Source organism: Lichenostomus cassidix, chromosome 4, assembly GCF_008360975.1.
Source record: "Lichenostomus cassidix isolate B80296 chromosome 4, HeHo_3.0, whole genome shotgun sequence".
NCBI classification, from domain to species: domain Eukaryota; kingdom Metazoa; phylum Chordata; class Aves; order Passeriformes; family Meliphagidae; genus Lichenostomus; species Lichenostomus cassidix.
The window spans coordinates 17,638,865-17,665,272 of record NC_139484.1 but is presented as its reverse complement, the minus strand read 5'-3'; the positions used below and the strand labels follow the sequence as shown (position 1 = coordinate 17,665,272).

Sequence of the window (26,408 nt, the reverse complement as noted above, 5' to 3'; positions counted from 1 at the left end):
GGGTGGGTCGTTAGCAGCTGGTAACAGCTAACGGATGGCCCATTGTCTGTCATCCGGAGTGGGTCATTAGCAGGTGATGGCAGCTAATGGCCCACAGCTGGTGGTAATAGAATACTTAACTACATCAATATTGCAACCTAGGACATTATCCACCCCTTATTCTATTACCATCTACACAGTTCTCACTCAAGATAAGGTCTCCTTGTGGTACACAACAGGTTTCCCCATCTGCCTTCATCACCCACCAAGTATAACCAGGTCCTTGGGCAAAAACCACTCCACGGATGGGTTTGCCTTTGCCTGAGGTGGGTCTAATCCAAACAGTCTTTCCTAAAAAACCTCTTACGTGTACCACAGGGACTTTATCTCCATCCACTGTGTGCAAAGGTTCGGACTCGGCAGGACCGGCTCGATTGATAGAACCCCTTGTGTTAACCATCCAGGTGGCCTTTGCTAAGTTCAGTTCCCAATTTTTGAAGGTTCCCCCGCCAAGTGCCTTCAAAGTTGTCTTAAGTATTCCGTTGCACCGTTCAACTTTCCCAGCAGCTGGTGCATGATAGGGGATGTGGTATATCCATTCAATTCCGTGTTCTCTAGCCCAGGTGCTTATGAGGCCATTCTTGAAATGGGTTCCATTGTCAGACTCGATTCTCTCAGGGGTACCATGTCTCCACAGGACTTGCTTTTCCAGACCCAAGATGGTGTTCCGGGCAGTAGCATGAGGCACAGGGTAGGTCTCTAACCATCCTGTGGTTGCTTCCACCATGGTCAACACGTAGCGCTTTCCTTGGCGGGTTTGGGGAAGTGTGATGTAGTCAACTTGCCATACTTCCCCATACCTGTACTTTGACCATCGTCCACCATACAACAGAGGCTTCACCCGCTTGGCCTGTTTGATTGCAGCGCAAGTCTCACAGCTGTGGATGACCTGTGAGATGTTGTCCATGGTCAAGTCCACCCCTCGGTCACGAGCCCACCTGTATGTAGCATCTCTCCCTTGATGACCAGAGGCATCATGGGCCCAACGAGCTAGAAATAATTCTCCTTTGTGCTGCCAGTCCAGATCCACCTGTGACACTTCCACCTTGGCAGCTCGGTCCACCTGCTCGTTGTTACGATGCTCTTCATTAGCCTGACTCTTGGGTACATGTGCATCCACGTGTCGAACTTTCACGGTCAGCTTTTCTGCCCGGGCGGCGATGTCCTGCCAAATCTCAGCGGCCCAGATGGGTTTTCCTCTGCGCTGCCAGTTAGCCTTTCTCCAGCGATCTAACCATCCCCACAGTGCATTGGCTACCATCCAGGAGTCGGTGTAGAGATAGAGCCTTGGCCATTTCTCTCGTTCGGCAATATCCAAAGCCAGTTGGATGGCTTTAAGCTCTGCGACCTGACTCGATCCACCTTGTCCCTCGGTAGCCTGTACAGCTTGTTGTGTGGGGCTCCATACTGCAGCTTTCCATTTCCGATCTGCGCCTACAATTCGGCAGGAACCATCGGTGAAGAGGGCATAGCGTCTTTCACTCTCTGGCAGTTCATTATACGGGGGTGCTTCCTCGGCACGTGCTACTTGCTCCTCTGCATCTTCTGAAGATAATTTAAAAGTCTCACCTTCAGGCCAGTTTGTTATAATTTCCAGAATCCCAGGGCGATTCGGGTTTCCAATACGGGCGCGCTGTGTGATAAGGGCAATCCATTTGCTCCACGTAGCATCAGTGGCATGGTGGGTAGAGGGAACCCTTCCCTTGAACATCCACCCCAGCACTGGCAGTCGGGGTGCAAGGAGAAGTTGTGTTTCTGTGCCGATCACCTCTGAGGCGGCTTGGACTCCTTCGTAAGCTGCCAAGATTTCTTTCTCGGTGGGAGTGTAGTTGACTTCAGACCCTCTGTAACTTCGACTCCAGAATCCCAGTGGTCGACCTCGGGTCTCGCCAGGCACCTTCTGCCCAAGGCTCCAGGACAGACCATGGCTCCCGGCTGCAGAGTAAAGCACATTCTTTACCTCTGGTCCTGTCCTGACTGGTCCCAGGGCTACTGCATGAGCGATCTCCTGTTTGATCTGGGTGAAGGCTTGCTGCTGTTCAGGGCCCCAGTGGAAATCGTTCTTCTTGCGGGTTATGAGGTAGAGAGGACTCACGATCTGGCTGTACTCAGGGATATGCATTCTCCAAAAGCCTATGGCGCCTAAGAAAGCTTGCGTCTCCTTCTTGTTGGTTGGTGGAGACATCGCGATGATCTTATTGATGACCTCAGAAGGAATCTGACGCCGTCCGTCTTGCCACTTTACTCCCAGGAACTGGATCTCTCGGGCAGGTCCCTTGACTTTACTCTTCTTGATGGCGAAACCGGCTTCCAGGAGAATTCTGATGATTTTCTCTCCTTTCCCAAATACTTCTGTTGCTGTGTCCCCCCACACAATGATGTCATCAATATACTGCAGATGTTCTGGAGCCTCACCCTTTTCCAGTGCAGCCTGGATCAGTCCATGGCAGATGGTGGGACTGTGCTTCCACACCTGGGGCAGTCGGTTCCATGTGTACTGCACACCTCTCCAGGTGAAAGCAAACTGAGGCCTGCACTCTGCTGCCAGAGGAATGGAGAAAAAGGCATTGGCAATATCAATGGTCGCATACCACTTTGCTGCCTTGGATTCCAGCTCATACTGAAGTTCCAACATGTCGGGTACAGCAGCACTCAGTGGTGGTGTGACTTCATTCAGGCCACGGTAATCCACTGTCAGTCTCCATTCTTCACTGGACTTACGCACCGGCCATATAGGGCTGTTAAAGGGTGAGTGAGCCTTGCTGACCACCCCTTGGCTCTCCAGATCCCAAATCATCTTATGGATGGGGGCCACAGAGTCTCTGTCAGTGCGGTATTGCCGGCGATGCACTGTTGCTGTAGCAATTGGTACCCGCTGTTCTTCAATTCTCAGTAGTCCTACAGCAGACGGGTTATCTGAGAGACCAGGCAGGGTATTCAGTTGTCTTATGTCTTCTGTCTCTACAGCTGCTATCCCAAAAGCCCAGCGATGTCCCTTCGGGTCCTTGAAATATCCACTCCTGAGATAATCTATGCCGAGGATGCATGGGGCGTCTGGACCAGTCACAATGGGGTGTTTCTGCCCCTCATTCCCAGTTAAACTCACTTCAGCTTCCAGTACAGTCAGCTGCTGGGATCCTCCTGTCACCCCAGAAATGGAAATGGATTCGGTCCCCACATACCTGGATGGCATCAGGGTGCACTGAGCGCCGGTGTCAACCAAAGCCATGTATCTTTGTGGGTCAGACGTGCCAGGCCATCGGATTCACACAGTCCAATAGATCCGATTATCCCTTTCCTCTACCTGGCTAGAGGCAGGGCTCCTCTAATCCTGTTTTTGGTGCACGATGTTCTTCTCCTGTAAATGTGTTCCTGAGGTTCCTTCAAGAGGATCAGTCATATTATCACTTCCATTCTGTCGGGGGTTCTGTCCACAAGAGACTGGGGCAGTGTTGTACCTAGATGAGCCTCCTGAAGTGGATGTTTCTTTTTTTTAATTCACGTACCCGGGCTGCTAAGGAGGAGGTGGGTTTCCTATCCCACTTTCTCATGTCTTCCCCATGCTCCTGCAGGAAAAACCAGAGGTCACGTCGTGGAGTTTGTCTTCTTTCCTTGGCTGGGGGACGTCTGCTCCTGATGGCAGAGACTCGGGTTGGTTTCGGTGTGGCATGGAAAAGTCCTTCTTTGAGCTCTTTCCTTAGTTTCTGATTCTCTTCAATCAAGCTCCGGACTTGCTCGGCCAGGTTTGTTTCTACCGATGAGACCTGGGTACGTAGTGGAGCGGTGACAGTGTCCTCATAAATTCTCAGTTTGTTTGTTAACACGCCCACCTGGTCTTCGCCTTCCCTCCACTGCAGTGTTGCCAGGTAACGAGAGTATATCTCTGGTCCGAGCCGCGCGAATCTTAGCCACATTTGTGAAGTGCACTGGACGTTATCTGGGCTCTTGGGGAATCTCTCATTGTCCGAGAAAATGATCTCTAGTACGGCCAATTCCCTCAGGCATCGGATACCTTGTTCGATTGTGTTCCATTTCCTTTGGTGCATCTGGAGGTCTTCTTTGCAGAGATATCTGTCCCGTACACTCGCCAGCAATCGCCGCCAGAGGCTGAGAGTTTCCTGGGTTCTCCCAATCCCCTGGTCAATAACCACATCCTGGGACAGGGATCCCAGTTGCCTGGCCTCACTTCCATCCAGAATGGTGTCGTTAGCTGCGGCGTCCCAGATGCGGAGCAGCCAGGTTAAGATGGACTCGTTCGCCTGCCGGGTGAATTCCCTCCGTAGGTCCCGCAGCTCCCCCAGGGATAGAGAGCGAGTGATGATCTCCGGCTCTGTCTCTTCTGCTTGGTGAGATGGTCCTGCCGCATCCCCATCAGTCGTTATGCGGACTGATTTGCTCTTTGATTTCTTTTTCTGGACGGGGGCAACTGCTACGGGCTTCGGCTGTTCTGATTTGCTTTGTTTCTCCTCCTCAAGAAGACAAAATATTGTTCTGATCTTCAGCATGAGGTACACGGTGCTGGTTGCAGAGAAAAAAGAAAACAGAACTGACAGGAAGATTATGCCATCCTTAGCATCCAGGGAGAACTCAATATTGTCAAGGACAGCTGTGCCTGACCTGAAATGTTGGAAGAAACCGCTCTCTCTTCCTAGCCCCAAAGGCTGGGTGCGATTGCTGAGGAGGTCCCAGACGAAGCAGCTCAGGTTAGGCCAGGCAGACAAAGTCGAGTATATATAACGAATGGTGTTCATTGCCTCACAGGTAACCATGCCATAGGCATAATAAACCAATAGAGCAATTCTCATGCCATTCCCTGGTCGCAACAGGAGCAATATGACAGGCAGATAGTATCCCATTTGAGGAAAAATATAGAGAGCGAGATACAATACCCATATAGATAAGCTGAGCATCATGGTGCTAGGATTTCTGAGTTTCCCCAGGTCGAGCCCCACGTTGGGCGCCAAAATATGTGTTGGTTTGAAAAACAAACCAGTGGGAGATCACAAGTCAAGATTGAAATTAAAAATAAGTGAAATAATACAAGGAAAAGCACTGACAAAGTCAGATACAAACTGACACCCGGTTAGGGTGGTGGTAGCAGTCCAACTGAAGTAGTTCAGTTCAAGCGGTGATCCTGTGAAGGTCTGGTCTCCAGCTGAAGATCCAGTGGTAGCTCTGGTCCTCTGGGAACCCAGTAGACAGGGCTAGCTCAGGCAGTTCCAGGGCCAGGTTATACCCAGGTGGGAACACTGGCTCCTCCCTCCTCGGCAGAGCATCTCACAATGGGATGAGATAAGTCCATGAGTCACACGGTGGGTCCCTGATGGCCCATTGCCTGTCATGCGGGGTGGGTCGTTAGCAAGTGATAATAGCTAAGGATGGCCCATTGCCTGCCATCCGGAGTGGGTGATAGCAGCTAATGGCCCACAGCTGGTGGTAATAGAATACTTAACTACATCAATATTGCAACCTAGGACACAGAGATACCCACAGAACATGAGTCATTCTCCTGTCCTTGTAAGTGTTTGCCAGAGGGTCAAAGTGAACCCCAAAAGCCCACAAACAAAAACAAAACTTGGGAATTTTGAACCTTGAACCCCAAAAGCCCACAAACAAAAACAAAACTTGGGAATTTTGGACCTGAGTCTAAGTCAGAGGAACACAGTGAGAGAATAGCTTTACCACTCAGAGGGCAGAGACCTGCAGTCATATCCACCAGAGGTATCCTTTAGTTACCTACCTCTCCCATAAGGATGCTCACATGTTTCTGCAGTCATTTAGGAATGCTTCAAGTGCAGTCAGGAGGTAGGAAGACCCAAAGCTTTGGGGTCCTGCTAGCCAAGGGGCTGCTTTTGCACTGTAGGAAGGAAACTCAAATATATGACTCCAAACTGTTGATATCAGAGGCCAATAATGCAGACAAACCAAAATGTGTTATTTTTGAAACCTTGCCCTGTTCTCCTGGTTCCAGGAGGACCAACTCACTGTTTTAAATATGAGCCATTCATGACTTAAAATTTCAATATAAAAATGTGCTGTTGCTGCTGGGAGATGTTCAGGGTTAGAGTGCTGAGGAAGTAAGCAAAACCTTCTTGCTCTGCATTAGCAAACAACATAGAAATTCATCTTGCTAAAGCTTTCAGGCAAGCAGTCAAGTTATTAACAAACCTGTTTCTCTTTAAATGGTCCTTAAGGATTTCAAGTTCCCCCTACTTTGCAGGTTACACTGGGAAGCATTTGCATTTTACACTGCTGATGAGATGCAGCCACTGCCACATAGTACAAAGTGAATGCACACCGCACCCATGCCATAATCCAGGACATCACAAACTGAAAAATATCAGTTTGTTAAACTAAGGAAAAAATAAGGCAAACCTCGTGGCATTTTGAAAAATGTTTTAAGCCAAATCAAAAGTCCAGTGACTTTTGTACTGTGTGTGTTGAAAAGTGGAAGAATGGTCCTACAGGGTCAGACCATAGGTCCACCTCACCCACTATCCCAGTTTAAAAGGAAATGGGAGAAGGAGATGAAAAACCAGCCTTGCATACAGTGATGTCTTCCCAGCTAGTACTCTAAGAGTTATGACTAAAAGCCAGAAGTTCTCCAGGTTTAATAGCCATAATTTGATGGTAGTCAGTTCTTTATGACAAAAGCTGGGTTGTTGTCATGTGTATTTCAAGGTTCCACTTTCATTACTGAGTGAAGTTCACTTTACGAAAAAAAGGGAGAAAAAAAGCTCACAAAGCTGGCTGAGAGCCAGACTTCAAGTTCATTGCTATCAAAATAAAGACACTGTGAGGCAAAGTGGACTTTTGAGTCAGGAAAGGGGAAGAACAAGCTTGCTGTTGTATTTTTAAATTGGCATTACCATAATCAGTCCCGGTAGTATAATTTGGAGGTGAAGAGTTCACCTTTTGCTGCCATCCCAGCACTTTTTTCATAGTCCAGACCCACAGAGTTAATTGCAGCATGCCATCCTTTCAGATGCATGGCTCATCAAAGGCATCTGTAGCAACCACAGGCTGCCAGCACTGCGTGGGATATTCTGCTTCAGGTACTGAAAAGGTTAAGGCTGTTGACACTTTAACATTATTAATTAGGTCTTAAAAACCTTGTAGGTTGTTATGCTGGGAATTATAGGTAGAAAGTTTCTATATCTATTGACATGGTTATTTCAGCTCTGCTGTGGATTCAGAAAGTTATCTTCACAGGCAGAAATACTTTCTTTAACTGAAAGTTTGGATGCTGCAACAACTGGGATATCTGTGAAAATATCTCAATCATGTCCAGAATTTCTACAAGCAAAGCTCCAATTATCATCAGCCCTGTGCTTGCCCTTAGAATCAATTGTAAAAGCTACAATGGAATAGGGAAAAATCACACTTTAAAAAATTTGCTTCTCTCCTTTCTGTGGCTTGCAAAATATTTTACCAGCATTTGCAAACTACACTCTTCATGTAGTAATGTAAGTGCTGGTTTTACCAGTGGGTGAATAAAGGAGAGAGGGATGGAGAAATCTTCCCATCTTCTGGCAGATCCTCTTTACTCCTTTTCAACCCTGCTGGCCATGTGTTGCTGGGAAGAAAATCTTCACTGGTAATTTTTCAGTGAAAGCAGTTTTCTTGCACAAGATCCCAAGTTTTTTGCCTGGGAAACAATTGATGTCATACCTGCAGGGACAATTACAAATTGATTTTCAAATCATCCACAAGCAGGGGCTTGCCAGCCCTCATTAACATGGCCTTTCACAGCTCTGGGTTTCAGGGTGGCTTGTTCATCCCCATGCTCCATCACCATCCTTGTGTTGTCTTCGGAGCTAATGAGGGAGAGAGGCTCCAGGGTTATAGGGCTCAAATCCACCAAGTCAGCCTCAGGCACCTTGCAGTGCCCTTTCCAACCTGCAGTGCTGTGGATAAAGGCAGCCCTGGGGGAGAAGGTGTACTGTGCACAAACTGGTTCCCTTAGGACCCTCACAAAAGAGCCTGGGTTGTGACCCAGAGCTGTGCTGAGAGGGACACCTCGCTGTGAGGCCAGGACAGCTGAACCTTTGCTCTATTGCTCTGGCTCTCTCTGCTTGCAGAGATGCCTTTGGCAAGTGCCTGTGGCTCAGGTTGGCTTTTTTTTTTTTTTTTTTTTGATTAAGCAAGACCCCTCTACTCTTTTCACAGGGTGGCTCATCAGGGAAACATAGGGCTAAATGGCTATTGAACTGAATAGGACCATGACACATTTTCCTATGATTTATGTTAAGAGAGAAGTGATTTAAAATCGTGTCACGGCCACTTGTTTTATTACTTCAGGGCTGGTCAAAGGTATCTTCTCCAGAAGCCAATTTTCCTAGGAAAACCTACTTTTGCCTAAGGACAGTCTCAACAGAAATTACTGTGTCACACATTTCAGGGCATTTTAAGCAAAAGAGTGTGGAAAGCAGGGGAAGAGGTGGAACCTCATAATTTTTTTTTTCTCTTTTAAGAAAAACATCTCTCTTCTTTTTCTTTATGAAAAAAAAGAAAAAAGGAAAAAAAAAGAAATTTATTCTGAAATTTATCCTATCAAAAGGCATCAGTTCCTCTGAAACACCCATGGTGTTTTAACATGAGGGTGCATTACCCCTCATATTTATTGCTGATGCTCGTAGCCCCCATTGTAGGGCAGGACCTCTGCCTGCTCACTGCTGCTCAAAAGCAGAACAAAAGGATAGCCTCTGCTGCAAGGAGTTCAAATCCCACACTCTTAGTCTTAATCTTGCTGGGTGTTTTGAGTCCTGAGGCAGATTTTGTGACATGGCTGCTGTCAGCTTGCTGCTGCTGAGAGGTCTCTGCAGCAGGCAGGCTTTCCTTCACAATGCTGTATTAATTGCTATTATGTTTTGCTTTCTGGTTGTGGCATGTCAGTAATCTGCTACTTACAAATGTCTGCTCCCCAGGGAGAAAATAAATCACATGTATTTTTTGGAACCAATCCTGCTTCAATACTTAGGAAATGCATTTGGTAATAATATTGGCTGTAATCCTCCCGAGAGAAATTAATTATAAACATGTAGCAAGGTAATCAGGAAGCTGCTCTTGCTGTGACATTGAGCAAAGAACACGAGAGCAAGCGGAAAGGTTGAATTAAAACCAAAGTGTGTCGTGTTTCCATGGGTCAGATGGGATACAATGCTGTGCTCAGGGGCAGGGAAAGGGGAATTGGTGTGAACAAAATAAGGAATTATAGCATAATGATATTATAGCACAACTCCTGATGTGGTGGTACCTCTGGTAAGGTGGTGGAGGCTGGTTTTGAGTTAGGAACTCTCATGTGTAACGAGTAAGACCAAAACACCTCAAGGGTTAAAATAGCGTCATAATCAACAATAATGTGTTAATGCACTGCCTCTTGTGTAAGGCTGCCTCCTTGCTCTCATCTTCCCTTTCATCCCTGGAATCTCACAGATCTCCATCCCCTCCCAGAATCTTCTCTTTGCCTCTCTCCTCAAGCTTTCCTCCCCCAGATAGTTGAATGACTGAGTTTTGTTTTGCCTCCTCTTTGGCCTTGCTCACTCAGCATTTCCCAGCACTGTAGTACTAAGTTATTCACCAATAAAAGACAAATGAATGTGGTTTTGTTGAAGCAATTTCACGAGGGCAAAAAAAACCCCATCTGCTTTTATCCTTGTTTTTTTATTTTGTTTGGGTTTTTTATTAGCATCAGGACCTGTTCAGGTGCCTGCAATAGTAGAAGTCTGTCCATGTATACTGGATTGATGGGCTAAGCATGAGGGAAGTGGTTAAAAGTATGGGAGAAATGCAGCTTATCCTATAACATATTCACCCCACCCAAGCACAAGGTATAGATCTGAGTGTTAAACAGAATCACTGTTTAACTTATCACAGGGATGCTTCACAGCCTGAGAAAGTGAGAGATACAAGAGTCATTTGAAAGTATAGTGGGGAAATCAAAACCAAAGCAGCTCTGTGGTAGAGTGGTTTGTTCACCTTGGAAAACCCCTGCTCCCCAGTGGGGCAAGGCTGGGGGGATTGAAGGTCCAGACAGCTTTGGCTCTACCTCCTCGTAGCTGTAAATGTGCTCTGATCTCACCAAACCTCTGTCAAATGGCTGTAATGTTCACCTTCAGGTAGTTGCTGCAACTGACCTAAATTGCTCTCTGCAACATTTAAGCCCTCAAAACTTCCAATTGTGTTCTTACTGGGGACCAGGTTATTTTTATAGAGGCTGTCCAGCCATTCTTGCCCTCAGTCTTTACACACATCTTTTTTCTCTTTTCCATCTCACCTCTGGGCAATTACATCCGTTATTTTAAAATAACTTGTTTTGAGATCTGAAGTATGTAGGAGAGAAAAAAGCAGTTCAAAGAGAAGCAAAGAATACCAAAATCAAGATAGTGCCACTGTCTTTCAAGAAATGACAACATTGCCATTTTTTCTCTTTACTTCCAAGAGATTAAAGCTGAAGGCACTGATGATGCAGAGACTTGCCTGCGTTTAGCTTTCTTAAGTAGTCACATCAACATAATTTGGATCATTTCCATTCAGTATATTTGTGTTGCTTTTAAATAGATCATTGTGCTTTAGAAAAATCATCCGTCTTGCATAGTTCGTTCTTCCGGCTATCTGTACAGCAGGCCCCATTTTTCCTTTGAAATATATTGTGAAATGAAAATTCAAGGCTGAAGTCCTTCAAGAAATGTAATTTGCTATGGTTGAATGGCTGGCTTCTAATAGGATGACTCCTTTCATGTCTGAGGTCACTAACGTGGTAACATATGCCATCCCTGATCTCCAGAAAGTACCCAATGACCACGTTCCTCAAGAGGCTGGAAAAACACTCCAAGGTCTGTGTTCAAGGTACAAGAGCATAAAATTTGACGCTGGTGTTGCAAGGTGCTTGTCTTCGTGTTTTAAATTAGTGGATTGCTGGGTCTCCCTGAAGGTCTGACATTGTCCGCTCTTCTCTATCTAAAAAGGCCTGGGTATGAAGAAATCCTCTGCATGGCTGCACCCTCCTTTGCTTTAGCTCCAAGTATTAGCAAAGGGCTGAAGGCCACCAGGCAGCCTGGTTTGGGTCTGGGCTGCTGGGCTGACAGGCATCTGGCACACAAATGGGGAGGCAACGCTGCTGGAAGGGAGAACCAGAACATGCCATGGTGCTGGTGGGTTCATTGTGATTAGCTTTGTATCCCCATGAGCCTGCTTCCCATGAATACTTGATAAAGCCTGAGAAGGTCACTACAGCTTGTTTACTTTCCATATGGCACTTCTGCATGTCCCTGCTCTGTGTGTGTGTGCATGAGATTTTCATCCTTTAGCCCATGGCACTCATCCAGGTCCCTCTTTTTCCTTACCTGATTAATTCATAGGTAGGGGAATAAAAGGACAAGTTCTTTATTATTCATCACAGGTGAAAAGCTGCATGTACTCTGAGCAAACCTGAGGGGAAGCTTTCCTGTGTTTTGTGTTTGTGTGTGTGTGTGTCATTATGGAAGCCAATTACCCAGGAATGGGTCTCTGAGCACCCTGGATGGACTGTTTACACTTCAGTGGGTTTTGCCAGTTTGGGCACATGAGTTGAGTTAGGCTGGCAAATCCCTCAAGGAGAAGTAAGCTTATTCACCAGGGAGTCACTAGCTAGTACAGATTAAAGAGGTTGCCTGGATGGAGCGTGTTAAGCTTGCAAAGGGAGTTTTGCAGGGATAATTGCCTCTGTGTTTGCTTTTGGCTGGAAAAAACTGGCAGTGCTCAAGTTTCCTATTTCTCTGTGCCATGCAAACCACGCCGAGATAGCTTCGTTAAAGTGTGCATGAGGCAAAACGGCTCTGGGCTGTGGTCTAGGGAGGACAAAAGCTGGGGACTTGGCAGCTCCCAGAGGTTACTGGCCTTGCTGCAAAGTGGGCAGAAAGGGCCATGCCCCTGCAGCGCCCTTGCTCCAGCCAAGAGGCTGGTGAAAGCAGTTATTGTCCCTATGAGATGGATTTGTGCTGCCAGTGTGACTGATGGGATAGCACAGCTCCTCCTCTGGCAGCACATGTGGGTTTGACAGGCTTAAGAGAAGGGGCCCTGGGCTTGGATTTTGCAGTCTTGCTCAGTCTTTGGCCATGGCTTGACAGCCCTTAATACACATGAAGTAACTTCACTTACTGATAAGAAAAAAATGTTTTGGTATTCCTAATGTAAGTGAGGAAACTGAGATAGTGTGATGATTCACACCAGAAAAATTAGTCATTCTTCTGTCATTAAAAATTCCCTGTCTTTTGGTGCAGCTACATCATAAACTTAATGGAAACCATTTCAGTATTTCCTTGTCCTATCAGAGAAGAACATCTTGAAGACTTCTGGAATAAAAAATCCTGCCATCTGTCAAATGTTCCATGGCTCCTCATGATGCCAGCCTTGTTCTTTTTTCCTTTTGGTTATCTGCACAGGGTAATGAAGACAAAAAGTCTTTTTTGCTGTCTTAGAAGATGTGATCCAGAGTTGATCAAGTGGCTGATGCCTATCTAGGCTGCCTGTCAAATCTGTCTGTGTTAAAAATTAGGAACAGGCTTATATACTTTAGCTTAGAGAAGAGCAGGTGAGAGCATTCCTCCTTAAACCAGACGTAAGCACATCTGCATCTCTTCTAAATGTTCTGAGACAAGGTTTCTAGAGAAACATGGTGCTTGGCACACAGCAGTAGGCATGCAAGAAATGTCACTGCAACCAATATCCACTACTGCCATGAATAGCACTGGGAGGCACAGAGATGAGAGAACCCATTTTGTGATTACAGCTGTTTTTCTCTCCCCTTCATCAGGTGTGTAAGGCAGAAGACACTGGGTATGGACTCCTAATAAACTGTGATGGTTTTAATAAATTTAAACATGCTCAGTAGATTTCCCATAAGGGAATTACTCACAAGGAATAAAGATGATTAATGTGAGAATTTAGCTGGACAAAACAGATGGTGCAGCAAAGTGTTTCATGTGTTTCAAAACTGCTCTTATTTGGTGCTAATGAAGAGACTTCAGTCTCCTTGTGTGTTAACTCTCAACTGATCCTGCAGCATCCTTTTAATCCCTGTTCTCTCCCTTACTCCCTCTCACTGGGAAGAGTGCTGTCCCCAGTTCATGCTAGCTACTGTATGATAACCAGCCAAAGAAAACAAGGTAGTCTGTAGCTTTCAATGAACACAGTGATGTGCAGGTGTGCAGAAATTGTGACTTGCTGTATCTTTGTTAGCCTGGTTTCAGCACTTGGCCAAAATCCCTATCAACCTGCCTTTTTCCTAAGAGCACATTGGTAGAGGCATGTGCTGTCAGGGTTTTTTCCAGTTAATAGTCTCACACATGTCACTTCCCTTCAGTCACCCTTGCTTGGCAGGACATCACTGATGCAGGAGCAGGGATGGGGACCAGCATCTCTGTGCCAGATCTGTGTTGCAAGGGGAGGATGGGGACAGCCACTGCTCTATAAAATCAAGATTTCCTGAATGCCTAAGATGGTCTTTGTCCTTTATCCCCTGCGTTAAGCCCTCTGTTCCTGGTGTCAGTACAAGTCTTGTTATCACTTTCCAGCAGCTCTGCCTTGTGCCCATGCCCGCTGTCTGAAAGGAGTGCAGTGATGGCCCCTCGGGCCAGCCCCCATATTCCCTGCCAGCTCCCACAGCTGACTCCCAGTTTGGCCCCAGGAGCTCTGCCAAGCCCTGGCACAAAGGTTGGTGCTGCCCTGTGCCCTGTGCCAAGCCAAAGGAATCCCACCACTCCCTTCTGCTGCCCTGGGGAATTTTGGTTATCCTCTTCCCTAGCTGTCTGTATGGAGCAAAGCTGAAATGAGGAGGGAGCACCAGCAGGATCTCTCCTGCTTCCCAAACAAATGGCATCATGAGAAGAGCTGTGCTGTGGGGCTAAAGAGGCAACTCGAAGGGAGGAGTCCCCCCAGTGGATTTGGCTAGTCAAAATGACCTTTGTGTCTCCACATAATTGACCTGACACAGTCTAGGGGATACAAGCAAGCATTTATTGATTTTTGCATATGTGGGGTGCTCAGATGTGCTTGGCATGCCCTGGTCTCCAGGCAGGGAGTGAAGGTTTTACCAGTGGTTTCAATGGGAATCAAGAGAGCAGCAAGAAGTAAGTGCCTTTGAAAAATCCTACCTTCAGTTCGCTTTTTAATGCTAACAGAGAAAAGATGTACTTCCCGTGTCAGGCAGAGTTTTGTAAAGGATGAGAGATGATACCAAGATCAGATGCTGGGCTTTAAAAAGACTTGCAGTTGTTTTCTTTCTTTCCACACAATCACTCATTGCCAGTTGTCCACACTGGAGAGCAATGAATTAAATTTTTCCTCAAAGTTCATGCTTTAATAATGAACTAAATAAAAAACCAATTAAGTACTGGATGACTGTGACAAGGCTAGATTTTTTTTTCCCTGACCAATATTTGAACACTAGAAAAAATTGCTGGAGAAAAGAATTATTCAATTCCAAAATGTCCTTGTTCCTGGTATTTAATTAAGTGATGTTCAAATGATAGCACATCTTTACAGCAGAATAGGGCGAGGGAAAAAGCTTTCTTTCACTCACTGCCATGAATACCTCTGTTAATTAGGAGAACGGTACTTTTATGCAGAAAGTATTATTTTGTTTTGTAGAAACTCTTCCCTTTCTTGTGTCTGGTGAGAGGAAAAATAAATATTTGCATAAATAGGCAGGAACATGCACAGAGGATCTACTGTTTATTTTGACTTACATGGCGTTGGTCCACCCTCAACTCAACCCAGATGACCTTTATCTGAATATTTCATCAGAAATACTCTGGGGTTCACATTCACTGAGGTTTCCTAATGTGTGGATGTCTGAATAGTGTTGCTGTGTGAGAGTATTTTTGGGGTTGTTTTCAGTTTGTTTGTTTGTTTGCTTGTTTTTTTTAAGATTTATTGGACGTCAGTAACATTAAGGAGAGATGCTGAAAGGGAACTCAGAGTCACTTATGACAGATTGCTGGTAACAGAATCACCTCTTAGACCTAAAATTGGACCTAGAGGCAATTCAGGCAGTTGCTGGAAAATCTGGGAAAGGCTCATCTACCTGCTGTTTGGTTTAATCACTTGTGCAAAACTCCCCAATGTTATCATGGAATTTTGTGTGACTTGATTTCATTAATGAATAACTCTTGCCTGCAGCTGTTAGAGAGAGGACACTCAGCCTCACATCACCCCCTTATGTGCTCTTGATATCTTTTCCACAGATACTGCATGTTTCCTTTAATCAGCAAGACAATTTCCTCTAAATGTCACTTGGTCAAATGAGATTCCTGACGGTGAAGAACGAGGGAGAGCTGTGCAAGCAGGGAGGCAAAGGGGCGTGGGGATGCTTTCTCCTATAGGGAGGGGAGAGTGCACAGGGTCATATCTAGCCACGTTCACCTTCTCTTGGGATTTCTGGCTAGCAGGAAACACCCTTAACTTTTGCAGGCTGTCCCTTTCTCAAGACTGAATTTAAAATGATTTGCAGAGGGAGGGAAAGACAATAGTCTTTCTTGATTTAGTTGCCTTGATTTTCAAGGAGGGGTGGTTCTCTTAGATGTTCTCTTAAGCTATGATTCCTATCTTTTTCACCCCAAAAAAGTTTGTCAAGGTCATGCAGATTATTGTCAGACTGAAGTCAAAATTAATAGTAATAATAAAAGGGATTATGCAGACGATAATCATTCTTCACTCATAGTTTATGAAAACTTTCTGCTCCATGGTATAAGATTATTTTTGATTGATTTTTTTAAGTGCTAAGCAGATGCTCCACTGTAATGAGAGGAAACAGAAGTGGAAAACACGGAGGCTCATACTTAAACAAATGAACAGATGCAAGGAGTGGAAAACAACAAGGTAAACAAATGAATACTTTGAGTAAACAACCTAAAACAAATAGGAAAAAACCCACAAACAATCAGCCTGCGTCAGTCTGGAGGTGGTATTTATCACCTCCCCAAACTTTTCACAGCTTTTTCCCCTAATGGAAGTTGAAAATGAACTTTTCCAGCAATTTTGCAGTATTCCTTTGTGTGTAAACCCTTGCCACTGCCCTAGTGCTGGTGTTCATCTCAGAGTCCAGACAAGGTTGCTATAATGCTCACTGCTGCCTTCCCACCCCCTGAAGCAAGCTGAGGCCTAGGGAAGGCAGGAGACATGCTCAAGGTGTGACCTTGATTCTTTAGGAGAGTCAGAACAGGGACTCAGCATCTTTTGGGTGCTCTGATGGTTCCTCCAAAATTGCAGCTTGGCTGCTCAGCTCCTGGACATGGAAACCTTTGGTAAACAATCTCACCTTTCATCCTAGAGACACACATCATATATTTCTTATGGACCACAGGAAATAGCTCCCATACCTGCACAGTTCTCCTGGTGTCTGCCAGATACAGGGACTTCTGGTATACTCTGCACAGATGCTGACATTGCTATCAGTGCTTCTGCTGGTGTGTGCAGAGGAGCAGGAGACAGAAATACCACTTCAAACTGGACAGGAAAGTCTAGACAAAATCTCTCTTGCCACATGTCAAAAGCACTTCTCAGTCCAAAACCCCAAGCTTGGGAGTTCTCTGTTTCCAGGGACTGGAACTGGAAATTTGGATGTGACAGGCTTTCTCTCCACTCCCTACATCAGCTGATGAAGATTACATTTTTCTGTGTCCCCAGCCTCTGCTTGATCTTTCCTGTTGCCTCTGCTTAAATGTGCATCAGCACAGAAAGGAGTTACACCCGAGGCTTTTTTGGATCTGCTTTTCTGCAGAGCCACTCTCCTGGCTAACAGACTCTGCTCTGTTCTCCTCTATTAAAGGGCTTTGCATAACAGACAGACAGCATTTAGGGAAAACGAGCCCCAAACACAGCTGCTGGTGCATCTGAAAAGGGGATCAGTGTTGAGCATCATGCTACCAACTCCTCTTTTTTCTTCCTCACCGCTGAGGGAAGTTGCTGCTGCCTGGCATGTTCCTGTGCAAAATCGGGGGTCAGCCCAGTCTGGACAGACTGAGCCTGGCAGTGCTGTGGCCTCATCCTCTGCCTCGGTGGTGGCTGTGGAGATGGCAAGCAGAGACAAAAGGAATGGTGAGCCTTAGTCCATGCCATGGCAGGAGACCAGCTGTTGCTTAACTCAGGGATGCACAGCCTTTTCTGATAGAAAACCCTTCAGTAAAGAGCACATGTTGTAAGTAGCTGATGAATTTCACTCCCTGACATTTCTGTGATAAGGAAAAGATGGGCAGCACCTGATTTCTGAAAAACATTTAGACATTTTTTGCCAACGCTTACATTATTTTAACCCAGTATCTCATTACCTGCTTTTGAACAAGGCTGTTATTCATTCTTTATAAGATCTCCTCCTCTCTCCCTGTCATCATTTATCCTTCTTAATTAACAAATGGCATCAATTAAAATGTCAAATATGCTCTGCACAGAACATGCCAAAGCCACTCTCTGTGGTATGTTGAAATGAGAACATCCCCCTGTGGCTTGGCAGAGATGAGGATAGAAGATCTCATCTGAAATGCAATTGCTTGCGAGCCCTGCCTGTAAGGAAGGATGGCACTTGTCTTGCACAGAGAAGCAGACCTGACAGCCACAAACCTCTCTTCTGAAAATCTACCTGTTAATTCAGATGGTTGGCTACTTGGGGTGGCAAAAAGCTTATTGCTTGCAATTTGTCTTAAATTCTTTCAGCCAGCTGGCCCCAGGGCTGGTCAGTGCTGAATATCTGGGCTCCCGGGAGAGTCATCAGGAGCTGAGGAGGAGAGAAGAGCATTACCAGAGCATGATGCAAATCCTGGTTACATACCTATTTTGGGATAGCATGAATCACCCTCTCCTGCAGAGATGCAGGTAGCTCTGAGGGAAATGAAGCCTTCCTGAGCTCTGAATTTCTCCTGAGTGCAGCATACCCCAGTGACTGCTGTGTCTAGGTAGTTAATTTTTTGACAGCTGAAATTAGCTGAGCTGTTCCACAGTGTTTAGTGTGGCATGAGGGCAGGCTGACTCTTCATCAGGGGATTCATCAGAATGCTTAATCAAAATGCATTACAGTAAAGGGCATTTAGAGAGCACGACCATCATTTTCTAGGAACAAACACTACTTATCCACTAGGGCCTAATGGTACAAGCCCTTCACTGTGAACACTCTGCTCATTTCAGGTCCATTGTGTGAGGCAAACTCTAATTTCTGCTCATGCAGATGGAGCAGAAATGCAATTTGTACAGCCAGGAGCAAGCAGGTAATGTTCTTCCCTCGAGCATTAGTTCATGATGTGACTCTAAGTGATTCCCCTGCTCCCATTTACCTGTGCCCCTGTTCTCCCAGGCAGCCTGCAGAGAAGCATTACCTGCTTGGTAGGGACCTCTTGACTGCCCATTAGGTCTTTGAATCATGGTTTTTGCCTAAGAGCTGAGGTTAGGGGCTCAAACCCTGTTGCTATAAAGATACTATAAAAACGCACAGTAAAGGATGAGTTTGGAGAGGATTTTGGAAATAACAGTACTGGGAAAAACTGGTAAAACAATTGATGCTTGTTAAAATATACCCATAAGTAACCCAATGCAGGCTTCCAGATGCCAGACACAGCAACACCTTCCCCCATTGGTAAGGTTTTTGTGTTTTTTGTGCGTACTACCATTGTATCATGGTGCCAGCACTCAAAAATCTTGCAGGAAGACCCTCTCTCCCTGCTCCAAACTACAGTAAGTCCCAAAGCAGAGTGCAGTTTTCCATGTCCTGGGCAGTACAATAAGACCAGAAGGAAATACTTCCCTGGTAAAACACCAACTGGCAGGTAAAATGGCTCTTGCTTCTCCAAAGTGTAGGTGGAACTGCAGGGTGGCATTTGGGCTTTGATACTGATTTATTACAGGAAAATCTAAACCTCAGTACTTCTCAAGAGAAATGCTGATACTTTATGGTGATTCAGATTTGATAATAGCAATATGTGTGCCTGGTGAACTGGTGCTACTGCCTCTCCCTTCAAGACCTTCCCTTGGTCTGCACCTGCTTCTCAGTGAAGCTTGACTCAGGTGAGGCACAAATTATACACTTCAAACATAGGACAAATCAGGCAGTGTTTGTGTTTGCTGTGAGAAAATAATTCTGATGGACAACATCAACATCTGTTTGTTTCTTAAGCCATGCACACACTCAACCCATTTCCAGTAGGTGAAAGCCTGGGATTTAGGAAATCTGTTTGGTTTATTTGGTTAATTCATTGGATAAAGGCTTTGTTCAAGAAGGCATCTCCACTCAGCAAAATACCAAAGTTTATACTCAAATTCAAGCAAATGCAGAAATCCTGCTGAATAGAAAAGGATTTGTTAGGTGTGTAATGGTAGCTTTGTGCTTAAATATTTAGCTAACAAGAGTGGTATTAAATAGATGCTTGCGTGACTTTCTTGAATGGAAATCTGAGAGTGTATTGCAATAGGAAAATATCCCAAATCTGGGTTGATAAGCTGTCTGGAGCACTGGGTGGATGCAGCTGTCTGTCTGTGAATGGCTTCTGGTCTGTATCAGGGAGGGACAGATATGCTGCAGATGACAATTTGCTATTTGGGGTGTCTCAAAGCCTTTTTTTTTCCTGCAGGATGTGAAAAATGCGTTGGAAACAACAGCCCTGCATGGGGTAAAAAACCTTCAAAACTTTACACTGTAGTTATGGGCTCTGAAGTGACTCCTGCCAATAAGAAAAGAGGTTTTAGAGCTTCAACATCTGCTCAGTCCTCGTTAGTAGTTATGCTAAAAATTATTAGGGAAAGTGAACAGAAAATCCCCCCAGGCTGCTGTTTAAATGCATGGTGTTTTCACATCTTGAGTGCTGTGTGCAATTTGTTTGTCTAACTCAAAAATGATCTAGCAGATCAGGACAACTTCCAAAGCAAGGCAAGAAGGATTATCAGTAATAGGGAACAGCTTTCTCTAAGGGGTGATTAAATGGGCCAAGGCTGCTTGGTGTGGGGGAAAAAAAGATGTTTGGGGGGAAGATATGTGGGAAAACTATAGAAATATGACTTTGGTGGAGAAGGGGAAGTTGTTTGGTCTTATAACTCAGGAGTCCAGGACATCAAATGAGATTATTGAATAGCAGATTAGGTACAAACAAAAGAAATGTTTGGATTTCTTTCTGACAGTGGTAAGTTATGTTGCCAAAGTCATTGCCAAAATCATTGCCAAAATGGAATCAGATCTTGAATTGTCTTTTAAGCTGAGGAGCAAGAACTAAAGTTTTTATAGAGGAGGATCCTCCAACAGAAAAGGGCACAAAAATATCCTCAACCATGTAAGAAAGTTTTTTTCAGTTAGCAAATTAAGCCCTTGCTGGCACGGAAAGGGAGTCTTGTGATCTTTCCCAAAGATTTAGGAATCCCCCTATTAAAACTAGTTAATATTTTCCTAACCTACTTTTCTGGTTGGAAATCTATCATTAACAGACATTAACCATCTTCTAAATTGCCAGTCTTAATTTATTTGTGACTTAGGTGAATGCATTTGCTTTTGTATCAACCTTAACCCTTAGCATGAGAGGCTTTTCTTTCTCCTCATATATTTTGTAAAATTGCAGAAAAACAGTGTTGCAGGGAAACATTCATGGTTAAGTAGCCCTTACCCTCACTTCAAAGCCAATCCAGTCATCCTGATAAAATTCCTGATTGATATTTGTGTAACCCATTTATGAAGACACTGAGCAGGGAAAACATCCACACTGCACTTGGCAGATGCATGCTGGTGTTTTGCTTCTCCACCTTCACATTCAGGAACAGAAAATGTGCTGCTTCGTTTTTAACTTCAAAGGGGAGAATTAAAAGAGAATGTGGAAGAATGAAAAAAGCTTACTCTGTAGCCATCTAGGCAAACCAGACAGGAATAAATACATAAAAGGAACAGTCAAAAGGGTCAAATTCTTGGATTATAGCATAAATGCTTTAAGTAGAAGCTCAGAGTAACTGTGTGTTACCCATGAGAAAAAAAAAAATTAAAGGGATTACAGTCAAACAGTGTAGTATAAAAAGCCACTAAGGAAAGCTAGAAATGATGTTTCAACACTCATGTACAAACAAAAAAAAAAAAAAAGACATGCCCAAATTCTGGAAAGTTAAATGCTAAACCCTAAAAAGAAAAGCCATGGGGGAAAGAAAAGGGGAGGAGTGGGGGGTGGGTGTGGAGCTGAGCCTGCTAAATGCACTTTCCACCTCCTACATATATCAGAAATAGGGATGTTGCTGTCAGTTCTGCAGGGATAATAAATGATTGAGGCACAGTCAGGGGCAGCCATAGAGAGGATCAGACTATGTAATAAAAAGGTATTAAAAAAATTCATTTTGATGAAACTGAGGGAGCTTTCCCATATTGCAACCTCTCTTTCTGGGGTGCTCTTCTGACAATCTAACGCTAATTAAATTACTGGTAGAAAAGGTTTTCGAGTAAATTAGCAGGAAGAATACTAACCAACTGCAAAATCTAACTAATATTCACATAAGAGGTGTCAAGGAATGTAAGTATGAAAGTGTTGACCTACCAGCTCTGTTCTTTTCATGTACTCCTTAAATAGTTCTTGGTACCACGTGAATGGAAAGTGGTAAATATAACAAATATTTTTTTTAAGAAATAAAGTCTTGGAGCATCTGGTGTAAACTGTGTTTAAGAATGGAATGAGTGGACATCAGGGTAAATATAATCCAGTAAGTAAAAAAAGACCAAAACTATGCAGTTTTTATAAAAATAAGTCATTACTATACAAATCTATTGAAGCTGTCTGCAGCATGTATTAATAACAAGAATCCAATCAATACAAAATACCATATTTTTAAAATCTTTTGACAGAGATTCCCTGACCAAAATCTGTTAAAGATATCATGGGATAAGAGTAAAGCTTGGATAATTTGTATATCTTGTTCCTATGTATTATTTGTAATTAATTTATTCTGAATACATTTTTTTTCTCTCTTAAAAGATAAGTAATGATGTGAAGAGGTAACAGCCGTTTTTACAATGGTCTTAGGACCTGGTATGTTCTGCCTGGCCAAAGGTGCTTGCAAAGGAAGAGATTAAGAAGCACTAAAATTTCCTGGTATTTTCATGCTGGTCCAGAAGTGCAAAACTAAAATTGCCACTGAAATGTTGAAGATGTTAAGTGACTGGCTGATAAAATAGCAGACAGAATTCAGTGTCAATAAATGCAAAGTAATACAATGGAGAATGGTGCTAAGTGTGTCTACATAATAAGGGGCTTACGTGAAATGTTTTCCAGGAAAAAGAGGTTGAAATTATGGTGAATTCAATGGAAACAACAGCCAAAACTTTTTTTTTAACCTTCCTTCTCTCATTAAAGGAAATGTTATGATGTATTTCTAAGAAGGCTATAGATCTTGCTAGGTCTCAAGCTCTTTCCTCCAATATCCTCCTTGTTATAGGAGTGCAGACCTGTGGTATTGTAATGCCTTTGTATCTACGACAACTTTGCATTTTCCTAATTCAAAATGTTGAGCTCTTCAATTTAGTTGACTTCCACATCTATTTTCCCTAGCTTATCAGTATTTACCAGTCCAGATCTGGAAAGAGAAAACTGTAGGTGTCAAAGTGAAACACTGCATCTGGGCAGTGGAAATAATTAACCATGGGGAGAGATTGCCTGGAGGTGATAGTGAATCATCCTTCACATCAACTTTTTCAAGTGAGATTGAACTTCTCTGCTCTGAGGTCAGTGTTGGTTTAGAAGAAGGACTTTGGGCTTGACACTGCTTGAACTCCTCTGCTCCACTCTCCCCACCTCAGCTCTCCTGATGCCTTTTCCTCAACATCTCTACTGTACATGCATTTCCCCCCAACAAAACACTGCTCAAAACGTATTGCATTTACTAATTAGGATAGCAATTACTAATTATGTTTAAATTCCAATGTACCAATCAAATTTTATTTCCTAATTGTGCTACATTATCACTAATTAGAATAGCAGTTTTTACTTAATGGATTATATTTAAATTAAGATGTCTCCATCCAATGTTTTTTCCTACTTACATTTTAACTAATTGCTACTGCAATTATTAAGTTACGTTGAAATTGAAAATACATCAGGCTGGTAGGGAATCATATGATAGTTTGCTTACGTCTGTATGATACTAGTAGGAATGATTAAGATACAGTCCAGTTAATTAGTTCTGGAATCAAAATAATTTTGTAAGTGTTTGAATAAGAAGTGAGTGTATGCTGGTCCCTTGCCACAGCATTAAGGAGGAGCTTATTATGGGCTCAGTAAAAATCTGATGTGGTTATGGGTTCTAATGAGCTCAGATTCTCTCTGCAAATATTTGGGAACAGCTTCAGGAGAGTATTTAAACATATACCTATATTTAAGCCTGTTTTTACTGGTTTCACATTTCTGAATGCAAGTCTTTTGATTCCTGCTTGTCAGCACTTTACCCATTCTGTGATCCTGTGATTTAAGTTTGGAAGGGGTCACTGGAGATCATCTGGTCCAACCTCCCTGTTCAAGCAGCTTTCCCTAGAGCACTGTGCTCTGGATTGTGTCCAGATGGTTCTTGAATATCTCCAGTGAGGGAGACTCCAGAACCTCTCTGGGCAGCCTACTCTAGTGCTCCATCACCCATTTTTGTTCAGGTGAAACTTCCTGTGCATCAGTTTCTGCCCACTGCCTCTTTTCTTATTGTTTTGCACCACTGATCAGACTCTGGGTCCACCCTTTCGATGGGCTCCCTTCTGTTAATTACAGACATTGATAACGTCCCTCTCAATCTTCTCTGATCCAGGCTAAACTGGCCCAGCTCCATCAGATTTTTTGCTTAAGAGAGGGTTTCCAGATCCCTCATCACCTTTCTTGGCCTCCACTGGGCTCACTCCAGCATCTCCATGTCACTCTTGTCCCAAGGAGCCCAGATCTGGGCACAGCACTCCAGGTGAGGCCTCAGCAGGGCTGAGTAGAGGGGCAGGATCACCTCCCTGACCTGCTGGCATTGCTCTTCCCAATGCACCCCAGCATCCTATTGACCTTCTTGGCCACCAGGGCACTGCTGGCTCATGGACAGCTTGGTGTTCACCAGGATGCTCAGGCCCTTCTTCTTGAAGCTGCTTTCCAGCAGGTCAGCCCCAGCCTGTGCTGGTACCTGGGGTTATTCCTCCCCAGAAGCAGGACCCTGCATTTGCCTTTGCTGAATTTCAGATGATTACTGCTGAAGGGCTGCACAGCTCTCTGGGGAATCAGCCACCCCTCCCAGCTTTGTGTCATCAGTGAACTTGCTGAGGAGGCATCTGATCCTTATTCCAAGTCATGGGTGAGAAACTTAAACAAAACTGGGCCCAGTATTGACCCCTGAACCTGTCACCACTAGTGACAGGCCTCCAACTGGACCCTGAGCCACTGATTACAACCCCGAGATATGCCGTTCAGGCAGTTCTCAATCCACCAGGTTTTCTTGGATGGCTAAGAGGAAAAGGGCTTTGAAGTGTCACTGACCATGGTGTACCCTGTTCTGTAACACCATCCAAATAGGTGCTGGTAATGCTGCATAAACACAAGACTATTGCCAAATTCTGATAATTAGCAAAGGAGTAAACAGCAGCCTTAAATCACAGATACGCATCAAAATGCAGCACAGAAGCTCACTACCAAGCTAGCTAGAGCACAGCGAGTAACAGCATCATGACAGAAGCAAATATCCAGCAAATGAAGTATATAATCACTTATTAACAATTTCAGAGTTGGAATATTGCTAAGAGTAGGTGAGGGTGGGTATAATGATTCAACTGATCTCTAACAGGTTAACAACTTTCCTCATAATAGCTTTTAAAGAGAAACCAGCTAGATAAAATAAATAAACACATGAGGTAAAAGGAGGGTCAAATTAGGAGAGGTTACTGGTGTTTCATAGGCAAAAAGTCCCATTAAAAAATGTCATTAAATGCAAAGTTTTGTATCCCTGAGATTTTAAAAATATTTCACCCCAAGAGAAGGTAAATTTCAAAAAAGGCTTATATTCAGCAATACATTTCTCTTCCTCCCAACACATGATTTTTGGGATTACAGGGGCAGACTGCAACTGCAGAGAAATCCATCAAGGGGCCTCAGTCCTTTCAAAAAACCTGCACCATTTAAGGATAAATGCAGAAGAAAAGATATCAGAAAGTCAGATTGTCCTCATATTAAAAAAGATGGAGTTTTGAAAGTCCTGTAACAGCCAATGTCATCAAAAGCTCCTGGTGTATTGAAAAAGAACAGAAAACGTCAATGGAAAACTACTTAACAGAAGCAGAAGGATCAGTTTGAGAGGTAGGAGATGATAAGCCAAGCCAGCAATGTATGTTTGAGAGACTGATTGTGTCCTTCATTGTAATGCAGCTATAGACATGAAGGCAGATGCTGTATGATTATTCTTTAACAGTGAACTATGAGGGGATTTTATCCATTTTCTTTCTAATTTACTCTGACTTTGTAAAACTGTGGTACTCTGAGCTCTGCTCCAGCATGTTAAGGACTCCTATCTGTACAACATGAACAAATGATGAAAGACCTGAGCTGTATTTTTCCATCCGTGTAACTTATTTTAAGGCAGAATGTGGAGTCTTTTTCCCAACAAACTTGGATGACTTTTAGAGTGTAGCTGCTTTTGACTGAAATGGGGAGCCCAGCTGAGAGTCAGGGCCAGGCAAATTTCTCAGAGTTGGGCCAGCTCCAAATGGAAACTACAAATCTGCCACTGGGTGAATACACAAGGGACACAAGCAAGCATTTGTGGGCCACTAATACTTAATATAGTATACCCCCCATCCTTGAAATCTCTGCATTTCATCCCCTGGCTTAATAAGTAACAGAAACAGGAGGACACCTTTGGTTAGATACAGAACTGGTAAAATTGCATGGAGATATCCTGATTTATGCAGTGGCACCTGCGCTGTACCAAAGAAATGATTTCATGGTGTGCAATTCAATAACCACCTTTGACACCTACAGGAGGTGCACTCAGCCAAACCACATAGGAACCAGTAGGAACATTTCTGATTGAGTTAGTTGCTGTGAGAATATGATGTCATGTCGCTTCGTAACTTTTTTTTAGCTATGTATTACTTTTAGTGATGTTTCCACATATTCCTGTTTTCTTAAACTCATGGGGTTTAGCACACCAGCTCTGGATGAAAAAAAAATTTAAAAAGCAGGTTCAGACCCTTGCCCTCTGAGTTGCAGTCATCCAGAGAGAAAAATTGCCCTGATTCAGACTAAAGAATAGAAACACTTAGATGAATGCTGTAGCCATAAGGCTGCATGCAGGAAAAGCTTAAATTTTGTTTATTATGAAGAGGAGGAAACCCAAAACTATGGGATGCCATTTTTGCAACAATTACGCAGTGGGGTTTA

General features: G+C 44.0%; 1 long non-coding RNA gene across 3 annotated transcripts in view; it reads left to right on the top strand.

Moving 5' to 3' along the window:
• LOC146437957 (uncharacterized) overlaps nt 1-26,408 on the top strand; it is a 33,017-nt gene that overhangs the window by 2,303 nt on the left and 4,306 nt on the right. The window contains exons 2-3 of one of the 3 annotated variants that reach the window (XR_014851606.1): nt 15,796-15,897; nt 18,966-19,068. The exons of the other annotated variants lie outside the window; for them this stretch is intronic. This is a non-coding gene — a long non-coding RNA (uncharacterized LOC146437957). The remainder of the gene's footprint in view (nt 1-15,795; nt 15,898-18,965; nt 19,069-26,408) is intronic. 3 annotated transcript variants of the gene reach the window in all.